The sequence below is a fragment of the Metopolophium dirhodum genome, chromosome 3, assembly GCF_019925205.1.
Source record: "Metopolophium dirhodum isolate CAU chromosome 3, ASM1992520v1, whole genome shotgun sequence".
NCBI classification, from domain to species: Eukaryota; Metazoa; Arthropoda; class Insecta; order Hemiptera; family Aphididae; genus Metopolophium; species Metopolophium dirhodum.
The window spans coordinates 24,413,249-24,433,189 of NC_083562.1; positions in this window are offsets into that span (position 1 = coordinate 24,413,249).

Sequence of the window (19,941 nt, forward strand, 5' to 3'; positions counted from 1 at the left end):
ACAATAATATAATATCATTGTCATCATATTATATTGTCCCTATACTATATACATAAGTACATTATACTCGACGGATATTTTACGGTTTGAAAAAATATATAGTAACAACTGTTGTATTATTATTAGTACGGATTTTTAATTTGTCAACCCATTTTCCAAGTACGTTTTGAGTTAGTATAGTACGTGTTAAGAAATTATTATTTTTTATATACTAAATCGTCTTAAAACCTTTATAAAGGTTAAATAATATGAACTGAATATCGATATTTTATTTTTGAATAGTAAATATATTTTTGAGTACCGAACTGGAATTATATTATGTATGTCTCTAGACATAGCAATATGGTGTTGACGGAACGCGTTTTGCGGACAGGGGCGAGTCTTCTATATATTGAATCGATTGAGCTAAAATGTTTATTTTCCAACCATAATGTGCAGTGGATCGTGCAAAAGTTCCTCGCAATTTTATAAATTTTATGCTATAAAATATAAAAAATAAAAAAAAACATTAAAACCGAAAATATATACCTAGTAATAATGACTAGAAGATAATGATTGGTTATTATCAAGTTCAATATCATAGATGACTATAATATTCTGTGGCTCACAATGGGATTTTGAGTATTAACTTTTATTTTTTATTTTTTCGATATATAAAAAAAGTTTTATTGCTGCGCTCGACAATTTCTATTCACATAATCACATAACATGTATTTAAAATATGTTGATTTAAATATTATAAAATTAATTATTAACAATAGCTACTAAGTTTATTATAAATTTATAGCAAACGAAATAGATTACACCTTGTACGTTGTAAGTATGGCTTAGTCCTTATGGTGATTAAAAATTTAAATAAATCTGTAAATCACTATAGTGTGCAGAAATTAATTATTTTAGTTATATTTACAGATTATATATTAAGCTATTCCTGGTGATCCCAGTATAATTTACACTCGCTCCTTCTCGAAAGTGCATTACTTACTCTCAGTTGCATTACTTGGTAACCCGCCTGTGTCCGTTTTATTTTGGTGCGTCAAAATTAACCACTAAAACGTCGTCACCCCGTGGCCCGTGCACGGTTACTTTTAAGACGAAGGACAACGTAATCTCCACGCAGCCTTCACCACCGCTTGTCCTTACAATATAATCGCATACCTTTCCACACGAGTTCCGTTGGCGTGTTACATACAAGATACAACCATGCCACCGGCGGGTTTCAAGTGTACCACTTAATTGAGCAAGTCAATGTAGACAGTAAAGGCGGACCCTTTTTGACCAAAATCGTACCCTTTCCTTTTCGGCTTTTCGGTTAGGTTACTTATTGCAGATAAACCAAAAAGTTTAATATTAATATTATATAATATATAATATTTATTATATTTTTAATAATTGTCTATAATATTATGTATAATATAGAGTATGTATGTACGCATTAAGTAAGTACCTATATATTAAACTTTTCGTTTTGGCAAAAATGTGAAGGGTACGATTTTGGTCGAAAAGTGAAAACCGCTATGCCCAATGGATGACACATTGTGCTCAATACTTCAATTTAATAATTATATATAAAAACCGATTATGCGCGAAGGAGAACACCACTATACATTTCTAAGGATAGTTTGTATTACTATTATCTGTGTTTTCTTAATTCGGTAGATTGAACTAATTTTTGCTAAAAACTCCATACATTTTAAATTTAAACCTATCCCAATTATTTTATAAATTTTATATTATAAATTTTAACGGTATTGGGTACATTAGATAATGATATTTAGATATCTCAAATCGGAATAATACTTATGTGGTTGAAAATACAAATCATTTGCAAAAATCAATAAGTTACACCCACGACCCACTTCTAAATATTTATTATGTCCATAATAATTTACAATCAGGGCTTGCAAACATTATAATAACGTTATACATGACAAAAAATGATTGAAATTGGTAAACGTAATTATAACGAAAAAAAGAAAACACCACAAAACAAAATGGTTAACAAAATATAATACATAATATTATTAAATAACATAACTCAAAACAAAATAATTAAAGCTATTTTATATTTCGATATTATACCACAAATAAAATTTATTTTTCCATTTACCTATATAGGTTTCGTAGAAATATTTTTCCACGTTATTTATTTTTATCTTAGCGAAAAATCCAAACATTATATTTCGTATCCTGACTATCCTGATCATTACGGCATTACCAATTAAATATTATTGTTAAATTTATAATATTATTGGTATTTTATTTATAGTTAATAGAAATGTAACATTACACCCAGACCCTCATCAATTTATAACAACTGTTGCGCAGTAGACTTTTGACGCCCTAAAATATGTTTCCGTCTTGCCAACACAATTACACAATACATATCAAATTTGAAATTTTACTTGAAGAAGTATCCATTTTGCTCTTTTATTTTTAATCTAGAGCGAAATTGACTTATTATCAATGTTAAAGATAAAAATATTATATAGAACATCTATCTATATAGAAGTAGTATTTTTGATGTTTTTATTTTGAAGCAAGTTATGTGCAATGAACAATTGACATAATCTAATAAACAACAATATCTAATTTTGTCCAAATTTTAATTTAAAATGTCTAAAAAGAACTGTTTTTACTGTTTTATTATTTAGATTTTATTGTTACAGTATAAATTACTTACGTGGAACCTTGTTTTCAATTTACAATTCTTAGCTACACATTGAATATTTTTAAATTTTAAAAATACAAAATATTTTGCAAATTTTGGATATTTCGATGAGTTTTATCAAAATTTGAACTTTAAATACTTAGCCAACTTATGTATAAAAAAATCGTGCCTATAGATCTTTAATGTTTCTCAACTGCTTTATAACAACTTATGAGGAATACCTTCTATTAAATGTTCAGCATTTTGACCAAAACGAACAATTTTATTGACATTTATAGAGAAAAAAATTAAAAATATTGAAAATTGAAAATGTTTATAAATAACTTAAAACGAGTCAAAGTATTTTTAAAATTTTATCATGCACAAATAGTTAATAAGCATTAGATGAGTAGTGAGTAGAATTACAACAAAATAAGAAAATCGTACCACGAGACATACAGGAGAGTAACCAATGTCTTTAACTTCAAATGCTCATAATAAATGTATATGCAATTCCGCTATACTTTTTTTAACTGTATAGGAAAACTTATGGGGAATCTTGTATTGAGTTTTCAATTATTAGATATAAGTACATAAAAATGTACACAAACGTAATTAGAATTTTGAAAAAATACATTGAAATCACTAACATTTGCTAATCAAATTGAGTTAGAAAAACATAAAAAAATTTAAAATAATTTGCAAATTTTCGTGTCTCTGATGAATTATGTCAAAATTTTAATTTCAGACACTCATAAAAGAATGGTTGTGGTTTTATGCTTAACTTTTTTTTAATTTCAATTAACAACAATTATTATGAGGCGCTTTGTGTTAAAATGTTCAACAATTTAAAAAAAAAAAATTATAAAAACCAAATTTTCTATTGACTAAATAGCTCAAATCTCAAAATATTTTGTTGTATAGAAATTCTAATATAAACATTCGGTGAAAAATGCATGTATCTACATATCTACACATCTACACATCTGGCGTTACTTACACCAAAAAACGAAATCTGTTTTTTCAAAAAAATTTGTGTAAAAATCTCAATATTTCCTTAATTGTATGTTTGTTTTTCCTGATGCTTTTCAAAAGTTCCAACTAGTTTCACTTTCCTACCAGAAAATAGATGCTGAACTTGAAAATCGAAGACATTTTACAGCCCTAAAAGGTAATGACAGACACAAAAAAAAAACACACATCATTGTTAAATCAATAAGTACCAACATTATTGCTCCGCTCAGAATTAAAAAATGAAAAACACGACATTTCTATGTAACGTTTTAGTTTTAAATAACAATAAATCCAAAATGATATACCTATATAAAAAATATCATATATTTTTATAAATAACGTAATACAATTTTTTTTAAATAGGTATACAATCCTTTTTTACAATACTTAAATCAAATATTATATACGAGGTTACGACATACACGGGAAACTTAATGTTAAAGGTTGCGATATAGCGATCAATATAAATAGTGGTAGTTGCCTATACAAAATATCCCTTAAAATATAGCATAATAAGTAATAACTAATAAGCCATATTATTGTATTAAGGAGATGAATAGGCAACCACTAGTGACATTGCTCGCTATACAGACCAGTGTCTCCGAAAAAACAATTTGACGAGTTTCCCATATTTTCGTACATAGTATTTGCTTAAATTTCATAGAACCTATTTATTTATTGAAATAATGATATTCAACCAGATGAAATAGTCCTTTGTTTCTTAAAAAATTATCATTTGTTTTTTTATCCTGATATTTTAGTCATCCTTTATCACTCCCATATTTAAAATAAGTGCACTTTTGAACCTTGAACACGTTCGCGAACAAATAAATAATTATAAACCTATATCAAAAACCTCATTAATTGTAAAAAACCTTACAAATGTTTTAAAAATAACAACATTCCTTAAAAATATTTTTATTAATGAATACACATTTTGTAATGGATCTACTTTCAATAATATTGCAAATTTTAAACAATCTATTTTAGATTTTTTTAAATCTAATTTTCAGTTAGACCGTAATAATGTCGCAATCTATATTACTTTCGAACAGGCATTTGATAAAATAGACCACAGTGGCACAGTACTGATATGAAGTATGAACTATTGACAGAGGCGTGTTTAACGAGGGGCGAAGGGGGCATTTGCCCCGGCGGCCAAATTTGAAAATATTTCATAGACGGCATTCATATACTAATTATTGCTCATACATTTTTTGCTTATTTCATAATAAATTAATTTTTCCATCAGTGATTAAATATGTTATAAATTTAATGTTAAAAGATTTAAGTACCTATTGTATGAAATATATTTTTAACAATAATAAAACTTATTAACTTATACCCATACGGCTATACATTGATCTTATTCGAATGATTACAATATTACACGCATTTTAATGCATAAACGCAGTCGAGACTCGATGGACGAGAATATTGCTGTACAGACGTACATGAAGTTATTGTAGTAAATAGAAATAATATGTATCAACACTATGAACTATAAATAGTTTATAGTTCTCCTTAATATCATACATTCATGATTCATATCTATGATAGGTATTAGCGTACCCACATTATTGTGAATTCGTAAAAATACCTAGAAACGACGCAAGCCGGCAACTTTTCAATTTCCAGTCGTGTTTAATTATTAATTTATTTTTAAAAATTGTCTACATAGGTATAAGTATATAACAGAATTATCACTATATTAATATTGTAGTGCTCATTAGTAAGTGGTTTGTAGACAGTTGGTTGTAATGCTGTCAGTGTATTTTATTTTATATTTGAAAATAATGTCTTTAAAACGAGTAAAATTTAGGTGGCGCTGAATATAAAAAAGAGCAAAAGTAAAACAGTTAAAATTAGAAGAATTAAAACGAAAAATTACAAAATTACAAACTTTTTGTACGCTATCAGCGTTAGGTAAGTACTTATGTCTTAAACAAATAATTATTATTAATTAGTCATACTATTTAGCCACAATACATACCCCAAAATTTAATATTTTGATGTTTTTATGTTCAAATTTTCATAGTGCTGTACTTTTAATATTTAATATATTATTATTAGACATTTTTTCGAAATGATCAATTTATTGTTTTCTACACATAAAAATCAATTAACATTATTATATTATATTTAATAATTTATATTTTATATTTTATATTTTATTTTATTTTATATTATTGACATCATTCAGCATTATATTTTTTGCCGTTAAAGTCGTTTTTATTAGTTTCAAGTACAACAAAACTATACATAACTTGGGGTTATGAGGTGGCAAAATATGTGTGCCTCCGGCGGCATTATACATTAACACGGCACTGACTATTGGTATTCTAATTTGTTAACTTGGTTTCAATTATTTTTAATTTATAATATAATCTAGATTAGAGGTTCCCAATTCTTTTACTGTGAGACCCATTTTGGAAACATTTTAAATGTGAACGACTCTCGCCCTCGACCCTAACCCACTATTTACTATAGTGACCTTTTTTTTGTTTCGTTAATCGTTGATGATCGCTATCTTTGAGATAACCACAAGTACGCCGGCGTTGTGGTTACAAAGTTGAACGTCACTTGTACCCTTGTAATCGTCACGGATTAAAACAATTCAATTTAATCACATAATATTCACATGGGATCTAAATTACATTTATACCCAAAGTATTAAAACGTACAAGATAGTTGCACGGAAAATACTTTAACATATACTCGTGTTTTTACATAAATATGTTTTATGTTTTATATCATACGAATAAAATATATTTTAAAACTTTCCGCGACCCTACAAAAATATAATTGTGACCCACTGTTTGGGAATCTTTGATCTATACCTAGATTGTTTAATACAAAAGCTTCCAATGAATGAATTAAAAACTATAAAGCAAACTTAAAGCGCTCCACGAGCCTCGAGGTGAACTATTTGTCACATCTTCTATTATTGAAATAAAAATTTTTTGTCAGATACAATTTAATTGTCAATTGGAAAAAAGTTCAAAGTTCAAATTATATATTTATATAAAATTAAATTAAATATATTTTAAAATTTAAATCATTGATAAGTATTTCTGATTTGTGTTGTGTATATACATTTTCAACAACTTATATAAAGCCATATATAAGCAATTTCGGCGTTTCGTGCAAATGTGCAATACACGAATTTAAAAAAAAAACTTATGTATTATTATCAAATATAAATTATGTTATTAAAATTACACAGAAAAATAATAAATATTGTTATTTTTTTCAATGACTGGAGTAAGTTATAATTATGTCAGTCTCTCCCATTTCAAAATGTTGAGATCGGGCCAATTTGAAAATTTCCTGGTGGATCGTGGTTAGTGAACGATACTACACGGTTACAACGATCAATCAGAATACGATAAAAGGCATGCTGCACGACAACATGATAACATGTGAACCCACCATTAATTACCGCCGACCGTTGGCAGGTCAGCAGGGTGACGCGAAAGCGCGCAGTCATCTTTAGACGCATCTTTCATGGTTCGCGCACTTATGCATAGTTGAGTTCGGTCGCCCGCTTTTAGTACAATATTATTATGTGTTTATGTGTGTGTCCGGAAATGCGAAGGCGAATGGCAGAAGCGAGAAAAGCTGAGCACTACCGCGGTGGCGGCTAGGAAGTTGCGTGTGTGTGTGCGTGAGTGAGTATGTGTGCGCTCGTCCGGAGCGCTTGCGCATTTGCGCGTGTGCCAGTATATTTTTACAACGCGACGCGCTTCTCGGAACTCCTACGCACGCTCAGGAGACCTTCAACAGTTCAGCATCTATTCTCGGAACTCCCGACCGCCACCGCCGACGACGCCTCCTGTTATAATATAAAAATATTATACTGTACGTCATATATATATTATATTATATACATAAAAACATACATATATAGTATATATATACATATTATATATATAGTGTTTGTATGCGTGTGTGATGTGATGTGTGTGTACACAGCGCGGTCGCCTACGATTCTCTCAGCGCTCAGCCGCCGCCCCCCCCTCCTCAACCCTTCCATACGACATCATTTCCCACTTCCACCACAACACTGGCCCCCCGGTCAACCAGCGAAGATGATTTTTTTCGTTCCCACAATATTCAAGCTCAACCGACTGCAGCGACGACAATGTGGAAAAAACATTTTTTTTTTTTTTTGAAAACGAGTCACGATTTCACAAGAATGTGTTTGTCGTTGTGGGTACTGAATAAACAGGTACACCTATCTACTTAAAATATGAATATCGTACACGAGCGTGAAGTAAATAATAATAAATGGCGGAGCGCATTCATACCTATGTGATAGGTATACATTAAACACACAGTAGAAAAAAAGAGAGAAAATAAACCGTCCACCTGTGTCCCCCGGGGCTTAAGTGAAAATTTAGGCCGATAACTTGAAACAATTTTATTATTATTAGCCCAAAATTGTGCCACATTTTCTGTTTCCCCGGGGCCAAGTTTTATTCCCAGTCCGCCCTTACTACTATTCAGTTATCATACTTATTACTTATTATACTTTTTATACTTTTTATACTTAAATACTCACAAATTATATATTCAATATTTTAGTTCAATATTATACATTTTTAATCTAAGTTTAAACATGTAAAGTAATACTAATTAATATAACAATGTTGTCTGGTGCAAAAGCATATAATGTTAAAATCTATAAAAATAAAAAACTTAAAAAATAAAATAATAATATATTTAGTTAATATTATAAATTAATTGCCATTTTACGTGCCGTACAAACAATACATTACGGGTAGGGGGGGGGGGGTTGAGCCCCTATACCCATATATACGCCACTGGTGACTCGCCCCCCTGGGGGTTGCTACCCCCTGGTTGAGAAAAATAAATATGCAGAAAAATAAATATGCATTAAGCAAAATAATAAAAAGCATCTGTGGAGGGGGGGATAAATTCCCTTGTGCCTCACTCTTATAAATACGACACTGTGTGACGCTCGTGGGACGTGCAGGAACGGATTGGGCTAGTGATGATCAAAACAAGACCAAGACTTTCAAAATCGTGTATTTGGGCTTGAGTATACACCTTAATATTAGTCTTGGTCTTGGTCTTGCAGAGTTGCAGACTCAGTATTGGTCTTGGTCTTGCGCAAGACTCTTGCAAGACTTGCTATTTTCACAAAATATACAAAAAAAAAAAACTAAATACCTGTTATAGCTGTGTGTAGGTTTTTTACTATGAATCTAAAAGATGAAACTTAAATCCAATATATTATATAGTATATTAAAATTCAAACATTAACATAAAACAAGTCACACAATTTAATTTTTATTATACTCGTTTAAAACTTTGCATTTTAAATTATGCTTATATCATTTTACTTGTATTTGTATTTAATGAATCAATTTACCAGCATAATTAACTTTGTAAGTTCCTATTACATTTATAATAAACATCAATAGTTTATTAATAATTACTAATTATTGATCAATATAATATTCATAAAAATTAAATTGTTGTTGTTTTAATGTTCACTTTAACAAATAATAATATTAAAAAAAACTATATGACTTGTTCCAAATATTAAATTGCTTAATAATTATATTTGTTATAATGATAATATGTATTATTTATAATCAAACTTTTATTCATCAGTGTCCAGTGCAGTAGTAAATGTTTAAGTTTCTTTTAATATAATATATTGGCAATAGACCATCATATCGATTTTGGGAAAATAAAATCATTTTTCAGTAATTACTAATTAGTACGAAACAACCATGTTATTTTGTAATATTAATTCTAATTATTTCTAATCTTTTTTCAATAATTCCGAATTCGCCATTTCCTCGAATATTGATCAAATTGAATAACAATAGGTACAAATAATTTCTTATTAATTTTGTTATAAATTATTAGTTAATTAAATCTAGATACACTAATGTGTTTTCGGGGAAAAAAATTTGCAAGACTGCAGGAGTCTTGCAGTGATAATTTTGTTTTGGTCTTGGTCATGTAACTTCGGTATTTGTCGGCTGGTCCAAAATTCCAATCTGTCCCTGGGCAGTGTAATAATTATCATTATAATATTATACCAGCCACGGCGTTAACCGTTAATCCTTAAAAGCGTTTCAAGTATATTGTAGTATATAATAGTATTATACAATGGAAACCGTAAGATATATGTAATGAAACACATAGTGACACACAAACACAACTATGTACATAATGTACATTGTTATATTTATGTTATACAATTGTATTATTACTTATTTTAGACTATAATATAGGCTATAGCATTTATCCTGTTAATGTTTAAATATTTATCAACAATTTAAATTAAAATTAAAATAATTTTTAAGTAAAAAACAGGGGAAGTCGCTAGTGCTAGTGAGTTTCGAGTGTACCTCGTCATTATGTAGGTCACTGTAATGGATGTGTTAAATATTTTAACTCAATGATAAATCATATAGCATACGAAAAATGATTCTAGGAGAATGTTTTGACTTTTGACCATAGACGGTGACATATTATTAAAATAAGTAATTTTTTATCTAATATAGTAATAGTGACTATTACTGTAATGCACAGGTCAAACTAAATTTTACCAAAATTACCTATATATTATATTATACCAACAATAACTATTATAATAATATTATATTATTGATAGTAACATCATTGTATATCATTAATACAGATATACAATAGAACAATGTAAATATAGGTTTGTCGTTCGGGGTGTAAATAGATTAAAATTAGACTAATTAATATTTTATAATTTGCATTCTGTAAATTAAAAATATAATAATAATATACGTAATTAAAAAATATGAAGTCCTTACGGTTAAGATTTGTTGAATTCAAATTAAAAGTCTAAACAAATTCAAACAAATAATTTGATTGATAAAATAATTATAAATTGTAATTTATAATAAAACGCCGCAGGATAACAACTTTGAAGCTGTTCAGAAGACCATATATTTATAATTTTCATCGATGATAGATTCTTTGAAACTTATTTTTATAACGTTTTTATTCAACTAACAAGAAAAAAAAATCAGTAGTTACTATATAACACTGGTACTCGTTATTAAGCAGGATGTACAATATTGCCACAGACCATAGTATCATAGATATTATATAACAAGTACCTAGGTAACATTTATAATAATTATAATAATTACATATTATATGAAATTAATATTATATTCGTTGAACCTGATCCTAAATGCATATATTATAGTCCTACAGTACAATAATTTGGTTGTGCTTTTTATTTTTTTTATATATTATTATAATACTTATTCTTGTAGAAAACTAAAAAACCCAGTGACATACAGCAGATGCAATAGATTATCTACGTATTATAGATGTGAATATATGTGATACGTCATTCGCGTGTAATAACTATAGTAAATACATTATTAAGATAATTAGAGTTACAAATCGCTTATCACAATAACACAAATACACGATCATAATCATTTCGGACATTGGAAGTTAAGGACGTATTACAAAAAATACTGTACAATTGAAGTAATGTATCCTATAAACACACACACGACACACACTGCAAGCACATATAGCCTTATGGTCACCAATCACCATCATGATCGTGTAGACTTATTAGTTATAAGTTATAACTTATAAGTTACAACATTACCATATATTATTATCGCCGACCCGACGACGGCGCACCGGTACAATAACAGCCTCTCCGCGTGTATAATAATATATTGTAATAGGTACTATATGAAACAACTCGTAAATTACACAACAAGAACGTACGGTGCAAAAACGGGTTAAGATTTACGATACGATGAACGTTCATTTTATGCTCTAAGACCTCTTGACGAAATGATCCAAATAAGTGCTCGCAGATATTATTTTATATTTTTATTTTTGTGTATTCACAGAATATAATAATGTATGCATACGCAGTTAATCGTTAATATTTTTATCGGTGATTATTGTGCCATCCTTTTATTTTTATTGAATATTGATAATAATGTTTCTATACGGAACAGCTGCTCTCTTGCATTACTCCAATACACTTCTTAGTTCCGAGTGTTCCGAGTAGAAAGTCAAAGACATTCATCTTTTCGCCCAAAATCAATCTTTTGGTTTTCACCTAAATTACATTTTTTACGCAAGCTAAAAAAAAAGTGATTTGGTTTTCAAAATAGAATTAGAAACCTACTATAACCTTATTTATGAGAGTTTTCAATTGCAATGGTATTATATAATATTATATTGCAAGGGTGGACACAACGAGGATCTTGAATCAGTTATGCACCTGTACATCGTTTGATTTTAGCGTGAATTTACATATTTTTCCGTGGAAGAAAATTTTCCAATTTAATTACTAAAAAGGGTCATAATGAGTTTGAAATTTTTTACAGTACAATTGTATTTGTTTTTCGACCAGAAACCAGCAAAAAAATTTACTCACCCGTTTTTGAACCCAAAACTCAAATATTTTAGCCCCTTCTGACTCCTTTGAATTATCTGAGCATGCTTAGATGACCCGACACCGACCCATTCTCAAAGTGTAAAAGTGCAGAAGGTATAGCGGTGCGCACTGCGCACAGTATACACAAATTTTGACCTGAAAAATAACGATTAGTTTATGTACAACTATTAAATCACATTCCCAATTTAGACTGATATTGTAACTTGCAGTATCCACCCAATAATGATATGCATTATTTAAAAAATTTTGATAAGTAATCCCAAAAGTATTATTTTTATTATATATGATCAACTGGTGTACGGTTCTAAATTATGATACAATTTTAAATAAATGTTTGCGTTATTGACGATCGCTGGATAATTCAACCAAGTTTTAAGTTAACATTATGCTATATTTACTACATGCATATAGTTTAGTTGAACGTGTGATGCTAACGAGACACGAGATGCCAGTGCTTTAGTAATTTTATTTCATGAAGTACCATACTACCATAGATATTCATATATCAAACGTTTTTGAAACGCGCAGAGGAAAACGTTGTTTTAATATTTATTAGTGAGTTTCGTGTTTCAAAATCAAGTGATCTATTGTTTAGATGTACCAATCAAAAATGTACATCAAGAGTTACATTGAATGAAACAATTACAAAGGTAATTAATACATCAAACACACGCAATCACGAGACACACACTAACCGCAGGTAATTTCTAGGGAAATTATAGGAAGTTCTTTAAAACGTAAAGCAAATTATGACTTACATATTATATACATCCAAGTAAATTGATACGTCGTGATTTACAAACTATAGAAGATATTTTGATAAATTTAACTCATATTTAATATATGAAATTATTTCAGCGTTCTAACCACGACATAAGAAGAAAGCATAATATATATTCCGAATTATTTACTGCAGACATCGATCGATCAAGAAATGTCAAAATAAAATTCAATACAAGGGTGAACGATTTTGTTTTATGAGTGACAAAATAAATATAATTGTATTTACATGTAAAATCAATTTAGAGTCAATTTCTTACGTGGAACATGTTTTTGAAACGTTTACTTATGATCCAATTTTTTTTAAGCAACTATATTATATATTACATATTTACAAAACTAACTATTACAATAAATTCTCTTGTTTATTGTTTTTCACGTAACAAACAAGATTTGAGTTATTTTATGTTATGAATTATGAAAAATTATGTGTACAACTGACTGACTAACCACTTCGAATAAATGTTTTCTATGCTGATTTCGAAAAAGCCTCTCATAATGCTATATTAAAAAAGTTTCCAAATTGTGCATTAGTATTTAGTTTGTTGCAATTTCCATCTTGGGCAAAGTTGGTATCGACGTATCCTACAAAATAAACCACTTTTAGACGAATATTTAATCAAATCATCAGAAATTGGCATGTGGCTTAAGTGTTTTTTTCGGTTTATCTTATTCACCACCAATTTAAATCTCGGACGGTTTTACCGACTTGCTATACCAATTGTGCCTACGATTTTGTTTACCGAATTTACAGATTTGATTCTGTAAAATTATATTTTGCCTAACTCTGATTTTCCTGCAGTTATTTGGGCAAGTGCTTTAAGTAATAAACCAAAGACAGCAAATGGTATAGAAAGTTTTCATCGTCATTAATCATTACAATAGCCAATTTTACTCGCCACATCCAAACATGTAGGTACCTAATAAGTTATCGACACAATATTACAAATTCAATCAGAATCAGATTTAAAATTAAATTCAATAAAAAAAAATATTATTAATGTTCAGCCAAATTACACCATGAATAAATACAATTGTTTAGACAAATTTTTCAATCAATTAAGTAACAAATCCATAAATATATATAACATATTAACCATTAATATAAGTTATAACATAACAAACAATTAACAAACTAACATGACAAATTAAATTTAAATTAAATCAACGAAAAAGACATTTTTAATCACGCCTGTTGTATGCAGACAGCTCTAAGCCTGTAAAATATTTGTAAACAATCTTACAAAGCATTTAAACATTATTTTTGTAAGTTCTTGTGGATCATTTAAGCAGCTATTAAAAATGCATGTGCTCAATTGAGTTGTACATTTGTACGCAAACAAGTCTCAAAAAAGGGTAAATGTACATGTACGCAGACGGGTATCGCCCGGAGGTAGAACATATTAATATTGTGTGTATACAATAAATTGTGAAAATGTAAATATGACAACGTTGCACAAGATATCACGCTGAACACCTCAATCGTAATACATTCCAATACAATAGTGGGATGCTATATATAGTTCTTTGGCGTATAATATTGTATATTCAATACGCTCTTGTGCTAGTCCACACTAGGCACATTCGTCCAGTCAGTGGCGTAACTATACGACCTTATTTTGAGGGGTGATATATTGTAATGCGTATGTACATATATATTTTACTAAGAAATAAGAATATTTATAGTAGAAAAAAAGGTTTTGGGTGATTTATCACCTACACCCCCCCCCCCCTAGTTACGCCACTGCGTCCAGTACCCAACAGTCGACAGACAACAATAAATTACTTTAAAGCAAGAATTCGATTTTGTTTTTGAGACGTTATTGTTATATATAATATAGTACTATATACCTACTACTGCCGTGAACTCGTGGCTTTGGACATATTTTAAACTTGTCAAATGCCATTAACGTAACGATGTACGGGAAAACTATACGATTATTATCCCATTGAACCTAAACATTGTTCAAATACCTCACCATCTAGTGATTGTAAAACTCAACATTTTTTTTTTATGTACGACGAATGACGAGGAGATGATTAAACATTAAATTTGTAATCGCATAATAAATATTAAATAATAATATTTAAATATGAAGCTAATTTTTTAATTACTTAATCGTTTTATTTTTATTACAGTTATCAATTATTTCGAGGAAAGTTAAAAGTTGACCCTAGCCTTGTTAATAGGATATTATTATTAATACTGCATCGATTATTAGTTGTATATTTAATAACTATAATATATATAATATATTAATATGTAATGCTAGGTAAAACTAATTTCCATGATAATAACTTCATGGTGTTATGATGTTGTGAAATTATACATTAGTGTTATTACTTATTATACTTATTACGACTTATTACTAACGAGTTTTATGAGCCATAACACTTAGAATAAATCCTTTTAGATAATTAATGTACTGTGATAAATACATATTTTTATATTATCAATTTTGTAAATAATACCTACTTTTAAAAATTAATCAATTGTTCTTTTAAAAGCTGTTGAAGATAGAAACTACTTAAAAACTATTTTAATTAATGAATTTAAATATAAAATACTATATTTAAGTGAATATCTACTAAGATACTTTTAAAAAGTATGAACAATAAAATAAATACATATAGGTACATAGACCTTGAGAATTATTGATGCACCTTGGCGAAAAATAATGTAGGTGTAGGTATCCATCGCTATAAATGGGAATAATGTAATAATTATAATAAACACAAGTTTATTACTAGGTACTTAGTTCGTAAAAATTTTAAATATATAACTAGGTAGGTACATATTTAAAATTTAAGAGGGCGCTACACCCACATACACCCGCATGCGTTCTATCTGTCAAACGCATAACATAGCAGATTCTAAGCTCAGGCTCAGCAGATCACGTTTAGCTCTGTTAGTTTAAAAATTAGAGTGAATTGACCTCTTATAAAATGAAACATAAAAACATATATATAATTATTATAGTATATTGATGATAATATTATGTGGATACTATGAGTGTAAATAACTTGGATTTTTCATTTTTGTGTTCATTTGGATTTATGATTTAAATGTAGCAAATATAATTTATACTCTCTGGGTACTCCGCTGTATAACTAATCAAATGTTTTGTATTCAAAATTACCTAATGAATGCAATGTGTTGTATATTAAATACGTTATATACATGGGATCATGAAAACAATTATTAAAAACGTTGTATTACCATTAGCCTGGATTAAGATAATTTTGGGACTGGGGCCAAATAATAATAATGTAATATCAATTATCCATATATTATGGGAAACGTACTACCCCACTATATGGTTCGATATCCGTTTTGGGCCCGGGTCCATGCCCCCTATTAATCCGGCCTTGATCACAATTTAAATAAATAAAATTGTCTAAGCATAATACATGTAGGTGTACTTAACTTACATAACAAACAATTAACAAATGATTTACTTGCATTTTATTGTTAGTAATTTTTTTTTAAAACATAATATTTACTATTTAGAATGTTATTATTATTCCCTGTTCAAAGTCAATTATTTTGGTATATTATATTATTATCAATTAATTCGTTATAACTTTTTATATATTGTTTAAGTAAGTAGTGTATTAATTATAAAATATCATGTTCTTTGTTCAGCTACATTCAAAATGAGTTGTCACTTGTCTGTTTAGAGTGAGCACTAAGCAGTACGCACAGGCCACGTACATATAGATATATTATGTATTCTATATGATATGTGCCAATGTCATAACAGTAATAACATATTGTGTATAGGTAATCTTTGTGTTTGTTATAGCATTATAAGTTATCATATATTGAAATCCATTTAACTAACAAGAAAGTTAATAAGGACAACAAATTAATGCTTCACATTTTTTTTAAAGTATACAATAATAAAGAGCAATTTAGTCACAAACAATAATTTCCAGATTCAAAGAACTGTTTAAATGTATACAGTATACTTGGTATAGTACATCATACTAAATAATAGGACACTGTTTAAAAAAATTATGTTGAACCACTTTAAAAAGTGTTATGTAATCTTTGAAATAATTGAAGTATAATAAATAGTAATTGTTCCAAAATGTAAGTGGAATAATAATAATGTATACAAAAAATATTACTATAATATTAAAGTGTAATATTCTTATAAATAATTAGTTTTATAACAAATCAATGTGGTGTATTATCATTTATTATTATTATTTATTGATATTATATTATGTATTTGTAAAATTATGCTTATCGTATAGGTACATAGCCCATAGGTATAAACTTTAAGCTATAAATATACCTTAAATACTACTTATATACAATATTATGCATGGATACATGTCTTAATAATAATTATTACTAACCAATTGATTGTTAAATAACAAAATTGAATAGGATGCCTCACCCAAATATGTTGTTTTCGTCTTACAAGTGCGTAAATAGCAAATTGTACGTTCAGCAGAACACGTGTAGCTCCGTTAGTTTAAAAATTAGAGTGAATTGACCTCTTATAAAATTTAAAGGTAAGATTATTATCTAGACAACCTCGTGGGCTTTTTATTATATTTTAATTTTAAAGCGAGTTATGAGTATTTTAAAATTGTAAATTGTTTGTACGTCTTAAAATTACCCATGCATTATTATACATACAAGGTATTACTGTATTAGATATTAGTGATATAATTTCTATATACTAATACTACTATACTAAGTACTTTCTAGTAGTAAGTATTATTATAGTATTATTACATACTTATAGCTATATTTCATTACTTTTCAGTAGAAGAAAATATTTGAAACACAAAGATTTCACTTTTTCATATTTGACCAATACGACATGTTAATAATAAGTTATGATAATGAATAGAAAGTAAAGTGTACATGTTCTGTGTACACCATAAGTTTTATTGTACTATTAGTACTTATTTTTCTAGATCAAATTTTATGTGTAACCTATTTTATGACGATTTAACTGTTTGTTAAATTTATAATGTAATGTTTATGGTCCATCCAATAGAATATTAACTAATAACAACAATAATATTATAATATTTAAACAAGTTATAAAGAAAAGCACACTCTAAGAGCATGATAATATTATAATATTGCGTGTTCTTGGAGATTGTTGGTACCTATTTCTATGCGTAATTTATGAGTATAAAATAAAATATAACCAATGATAAAGTTAATATTTACTAATCAAGTTAATATTGTGTAGAAATGTACATAACTTAAACAATAAACACATCTAAACGAAGCGTGGTAAATATCTACTGAAATACTGAATACTGTATAAAACATATTGTAGATATAGTAAATGTATGAGATTAGATTTAGTTAATATTAATGCCAATACAATAATATATAATATTATGATAAAGACAACGATACCTCTTTATAATATTATTATATAGGAGTCCTCTAGGGCTCTAGGTCAAAATATATTATCATCAAATTGTTTATTATATTTTATAAAGGAATTAATTAAAAATGTACAATATATTTTATCGGTAAATGGTAAATAGTAACTACTAAATTCTATTGCAAAGAAAGTAGCTATGCAAACGGATATAAAAGAAACGCAACTATAAATTATAATATGTATACCATAAAAACTTAATATGATCAATAATAATGTTGTACTTTTATAGTATTTAACTATTGAGTCATGATACCTTCATCTGATAAAATTACTGTGGGTAGATCATAGACCTTTTACTTATACACCGGCTCATCCTATACCAAAAGCATTGATAGTCGCTAGCCGACATGGCGCGCAGTGATGCATATAATATGAATATATAGATATATTTTGTACCGTATCATAGTAACCCTTAAACCCTATAACCGAAAAGCACCACCTATCTTGACTATAGATGGAAACATGAAGTGGTCTGGTTTATCAGTAAAAGGTCGATGGGGCTTGACAAAATAGTTAGGTATCAATGTATCATCACAGTTGTAATAGTTTTTTTCAGTATGCGCAACTCCTTCACCTCCGGTCAATGTCGTAGTTCTCCACTTCTGATGTATATGTATATTGGCAGCCAATAAAAAGTGGAGAACTACGATATAGGTGAAGTAAAGAGCGGAGGTTGCGTATCAAAAAACTGTGATGATACCTATGTATTTTGTCATGCTATGGGGTAGATACCTAACCATAATAATAATATTATGTCCAATATCCCACAACGAAAACAATCTGCGCTCCTTTCAATATTATATTGATTGTTTGTATTATGGACTCGTAAGTCTTTTTAAGTTAACCTATTATACTCGTAAGTCGTAATTATATAGTGATACTCAATACTTCCTAATTGGCCTTGGACATTTTTTCGTTTACGTCAAACGTAGGTACTTCTATATATTTCAATACTTGTAAATTATGCATTGTTATTTGTTGTGTTGCTTGTAAAAATGGCTATTTATTTTGCGTTATTCATTTATTATACCAAAAGACCAAAATAGCTAAAAAAAAAATGTGAAAAGTAATGTAATTATCTTGTTCATTCATTATTCGTGTAATAAAAAATATTTTTTGAAAAAAAATTTAATAAAATACGTTTTTATATAACACTAACTTATCTCAACTTGATAGTTTATCATTTCAGTGAACATTAAAAAATTAGGTATAACTAAAATGTATATTATTTGTATATATATAATAACCTAGAAAATCATATAGTGGATTAAAAAAAAATTCTCGTGTTCTCGTATAAATAATATTTATTTGTGTAAAAGTATAGTATTTTTCTCTTTTTCTTTATTCTCGTTATATACTTATATTGTTTAAATCAAATTGTATAAACTCGTTATGTTATTTATTGTTTATAACTTACAATAGTTACTACTTACTACTATATTTTAAATTGGATACTGTCCGTAATAATTAAATAAATAAATAATAGGTTTAATATAATAATAAATTACAGATGTATACAATACATTTTATGATCAATTAAGTACAATTAAGTCCAATTAACAAATTTTGATTTATTCGTTCATAAATACTATATTAATTAAGAAATTATT